The 4,726-nt window shown below is 39.8% G+C and overlaps 1 protein-coding gene across 7 annotated transcripts in view; it reads right to left on the bottom strand.

Annotated features, from left to right (window-relative positions):
- ZBTB38 (zinc finger and BTB domain containing 38) overlaps positions 1–4,726 on the bottom strand; it is a 144,527-nt gene that overhangs the window by 20,697 nt on the left and 119,104 nt on the right. Inside the window, exon 1 of one of the 7 annotated variants that reach the window (XM_012002649.1) lies at positions 3,818–4,338. The exons of the other annotated variants lie outside the window; for them this stretch is intronic. The gene's annotated coding sequence lies outside the window, so the exon portion shown is untranslated. Of the gene's footprint in view, positions 1–3,817; positions 4,339–4,726 lie in introns of those variants that run through there. 7 annotated transcript variants of the gene reach the window in all.

The raw sequence follows: 4,726 nt of genomic DNA, 5'->3' as shown, positions 1-4,726 counted from the left end.
TTTTTGAGACGGAGTCTCACTCTGTTGCCCAGGCTGGAGTGCAGTGGTGCGATCTTGGCTCACTGCAACCTCTGCCTCCAGGGTTCAAGCTTTTCTTCTGCCACAGCCTCCCAAGTAGCTGGGCTTACAGGTGTGTGCCACCATGGCTGGCTAATTTTTGTATTTTTAGTAGAGACAGCGTTTCACCATGTTGGCCAGGCTGGTCTTGAACTCCTGACCTTGTAATCTGCCCACTTCGGTCTCCCCAAGTGCTGGGATTACAGGCGTGAGCCACTGTGCCTGGCCTAAAATATATTTTTAAAATGTATAGTACACATATGTATACAGCCACATATGTGTGCAAATACAAGCATGCATATATAAATACATGGACATATATTATATTTAAATACATTTTATAAGCACAGATATGGAAATAGGATGAACATATAATTCAGCATCCAAAACAGGACACTTGAGAGAGAAAGGAGGTACAACTAATGCCAGGAAAACAGGTATACATTGGGCTTGTACCTCAAAAAATCAGGATGAATGGTCATCCAGTATTTTATATATAAACAAAATATAAATCTCTATATACATTATTTTACTTTTATTATCTTTTTTCTTTTTTAAGACGGGGTCTTGCTCTGCCACGCAGGCTGGAGTGCCATCAGCCGGCAGTGGTGCTGTCATGGCTCATTACAGCCTTGAACTCCTGGGTTTGAGTGATCCTTCCACCTCAGCTTTCCCCCATCCCCCAACAGTAGCTGGGACTACAGGCGTGTGCCACCATCCTTGGACAGTTTCTAAATTTTTTGTTAGAGATGGGGTCCCACTATGTTGCCCAGGCTGGTCTCAAATCCTGGGCTCAAGTGATCCTCCCACCTTGGCCTCAAAAAATGCTTGGATTACAGACCTGAGCCACCACAGCCAGCCTGTATAAATTAAATAAAAAATTATATATCATACTTATAAGGACATTTGTGTATACTTACATAAAGTATATTGTACAAATATTTAAAGTACTTTAAAGAATTATATAAATATATGATAAACATATTTTATAATTAGACTTTATATAAATGCCACTGGGAAATTCTAGTAAATTAGCATATTTGGAATTTTCAGTTTTTATCTCCTGCTATGCTTCAGCCTTATATAATTAAAAACATATACACATAATGTAAACAAGAGGCACTTAAGATACTTTTGATGACTGAAATGAACTTTCTTCACTTGCTTTTTAGAATTTCCTAGCTTTAGAAAAAGAAAATGAATCTATGCTCATGGTCAAAGACTGAAACAGCACAGATATGCATTAAGGTAAAAAGTAGAAGTCCTCTTCTCCATCCTAGCCTCCCCACTCCCTACATCCCCACTCCCTACCTCCCCCCAACACACACACAGCACACACTCTCCCTTGTCATGGGTTCCTTTTCTTATAACTTTGGACGACTTCTACATTCTGCCTGAATAAAGCCTTAGGAGAGAAACTGTATTTCCTCTTAAGATTATCCTTCTCAGGCCGGGTGTGGTGGCTCATGCCTGTAATCCCAGCACTTTGGGAGGCCGAGGTGGGTGGATCACGAGGTCAGGAGATCGAGACCATCCTGGCTAACACGGTGAAACCCTGTCTCTACTAAAAATACAAAAAATTAGCCGGGGGCGGTGGCACACGCCTGTAGTTCCAGCTACTCAGGAGGCTGAGGCAGGAGAACGGCATGAACCCGGGAGGTGGAGCTTGCAGTGAGCCGAGATCGCGCCACTGCACTCCAGTCTGGGAGACACAGCGAGACTCCTTCTCAAAAAAAATAAAAAAATAAAAAGATTATCCTTCTCTCCCAGTCCCTAGTTCCCCTGCCTGGCAATCCTCGCTTGTTCATGTCTCAGTTGATGTCTTATCTGGATAGCCTTGCTCCTCCAGAATTTCTAGTTTTTGGTTTCCCATCATTACAATGTATGGTATCATGCATTTGTTCACATTTATATCTTCCCTATGAGCTCCTTGAGAACAGGGACAATCTGATTCATCTTTGTACTCTCTGCACCTGTAGGCATGACAAGCCGTTGCTGGTGATGTTGAGAGTGAGCAGAGGGGAACTTGCCCTAGAGAGCAGCCTCGAGAAAGTGCCTTCGAGTTCTAAGAATGTAGGATTGCTTCACTCTTCTCTCTGCAATCTCTTAAAGATTTACTAACAAAAACACACTTTTAGGAAATTATCACTTGTCAAGTTTTGGTGTAGTATCAAAGAATATCCATAATTAGCTGAAAAGGCTATTAAAAAATTCCTTCCCTTTCCAACTACCTATTTGTGAGAAGCTGGATTTCCTTGACATACTTCCACTAAAACAGCGTGCCACAGCTGAAGGCAGGAGCACAGATGAAAATCTAGCTCTCTTTCTATTAAGCCAGACTTTAAAATATTTGCAAACATGTAAAACAGTACTAGTCCTCTTACTATTTTTTTTTTGTTTTAGAAAATAGTTACTTTTAATAAAATGTTATTTTATCATTCCGTTGGATTTATCACAGTCATTTTCCATCAGTTAATAAATACTAGGTAGGTGCAATTAAAAATAGTGGCAAAAACTGCAATTCCCTTTGCATCAATCTAATAGTTCTTTCAATTCTTATTTAAAATGTTGAATATGGTAAATATTGATAGAAAGAACTCAAATAAAAAAAGCTCTTTGCATACCCAATGATTGTAAGAGTGTAAGGGAGTCTAGGGACCAAAAAATTTGAGAACTGCTGTGCTGACCAAAACCAAAACCAAAAAAAGTCAAAACAAATTTAATTAAAAATCTTAATTAAATAATTTTCTAAGAAATTATTTAAAAATTATTTTACTCAATATAATAAATCTATATAAGCCTAAAAGGACTAAAGAGACAGTGAATAAAATGTGGTGAAACACAAAGCAGAAATCCTCAGGAGACAGATGGAGACCAAGGGATACAGAAACACAGACACACCCACAGTCACGCAGATATACACACTCTCCATACCTGTCTTAATTTTCCAAGTTTGAGGCGATGACTATTTCTTGAGTTTGAACATGGCTGAAAAACCAGGTGGAGCAACAGTCCACTCCACACTGGACACAGGTGAAAATTGTTCTTTGAGGCTGCTACCTACAATCTGTTTATACAATCAATCTATCACTGCTTGCATCCTGGCCTTCCAAGTCTCAAAGGTTAGCTTGGTCACAGTAATCTATCCTGGATATTGCTTTTTAAGTATTGGTTCACTCATTCTGGGAATGAATTTGAAAATAAGGGAAATAATTCTTGGCAATAATCTGACTTTAACTACTTCCCAGTATTTCCAGCTTAACTAAATTTTCTCTCCTTTCAATTAGTTAAGGTGATCTTACTGAAATGCACAGAAAACTTAAAAAGATAGTTTCCATATAAAAAAAAAAAAAAAACTTGAAAAATCTCTTTAAATTGTTAACCAATGCATTTATTATGCAGATCTTTATAGGGCTTGTTAGTAAAATCTGGTGTATTTTTATTAGTAAAGCTCTAAGACATTACAGAGAGGAGAGTGAAGTAAACCTTTTCAGTGTACATTCTTAGAACTACAAGTCACTTACTCAAAGCCACTCTCCAGGGCCAGATTAAACTCCATTTTTAAAAATCTTCTAATCAGAGGAAAAGGCCAAGAGCCCTCTTGCCAGCCCTTGGCCATGCAGCTCCTAACTAACGTACATAATAACAACTGAATCGACAGAGCAACTTTCTCCTCCCTCTACGGCAAGTTGTCTTCTATAAAAAGAAACTTAGAAATAAACCTAACTAAAAAAAGAACGCACTGTATTAGGATACTGACCTGGAATCCTGCAAAAGTCAAACCTGCAGTCCATACTGGGCCAGCGCAGGGCCCATATCAAAGTGAAATCTACTGCACGGGTCTGTTATTCCCTGCGGAAAGTTCTCCGACAAAGGACATTTTGCTTCAGTGAGCTGGCTGCACCATCCCACACACATCTTTGCAGTATATTTTCTCATAGTCATGTTGGGTGACTACGTCAGACCTCCTCACGTGACGGGGTGTTAGAAACACACGCATCAGATCTCGAAAACAGATTACAAAACAGAAGTCCTTTATGGAGTTGAGCTGTGTCTAGGAAAAGGAAAATCCTGTTGATGTTGCCTTCTAAATGCGGCCTGAAACGGGCACAGAAAAGCTACATTTATCAGATTTTACTGCACTTAAGCTATCAGATTCAAGAAGGCATAGTGTGACAGGGGAAGCTTATTTTTTAACTGAAATTCAGGCTGTTCTAAAGGCCAACATTGGGAAGCTGCTGGAGTGCTCTCAGCAGAGAGGGAGGCCAGCTTGGACAACCTCACCTATTATCTGGAAAAGGTAAACATTAGGGCCCTGGACTTGTAGTTGCGTGCACATAGGATTGTGAGAACGAGTACTGTCAGATTCATGAATGATGCAATGGGCCCAGTTAAATATTTTAGGTTGCTTGTTTGGAAAGATGAAAGGGGGAAAAGGTCTTAGGTTTCTTTTTTCTTTTTGAAATGCAGCAGTGTTTCAGGGTAGCTCGTGCACCTTGAGTTCATCTCAGGATCAAGCTTGCCTGGGCACCTGCTTGCTTAAGAAATCTGGCAAACAGGCTTAGAGAATCTCTCTGAAGCCTTTTGAGTGCTGTCTCCATTTCTTGTTTTACCCAAATTCCACTGACACTCAGAATCCCCCCAAAATATATATACACACACACACACA

This window comes from Mandrillus leucophaeus, unplaced genomic scaffold, assembly GCF_000951045.1.
Source record: "Mandrillus leucophaeus isolate KB7577 unplaced genomic scaffold, Mleu.le_1.0 Scaffold693, whole genome shotgun sequence".
NCBI classification, from domain to species: Eukaryota; Metazoa; Chordata; class Mammalia; order Primates; family Cercopithecidae; genus Mandrillus; species Mandrillus leucophaeus.
The sequence above is the reverse complement of the archived record's forward strand: the minus strand, read 5'-3'. Positions and strand labels throughout refer to the sequence as shown.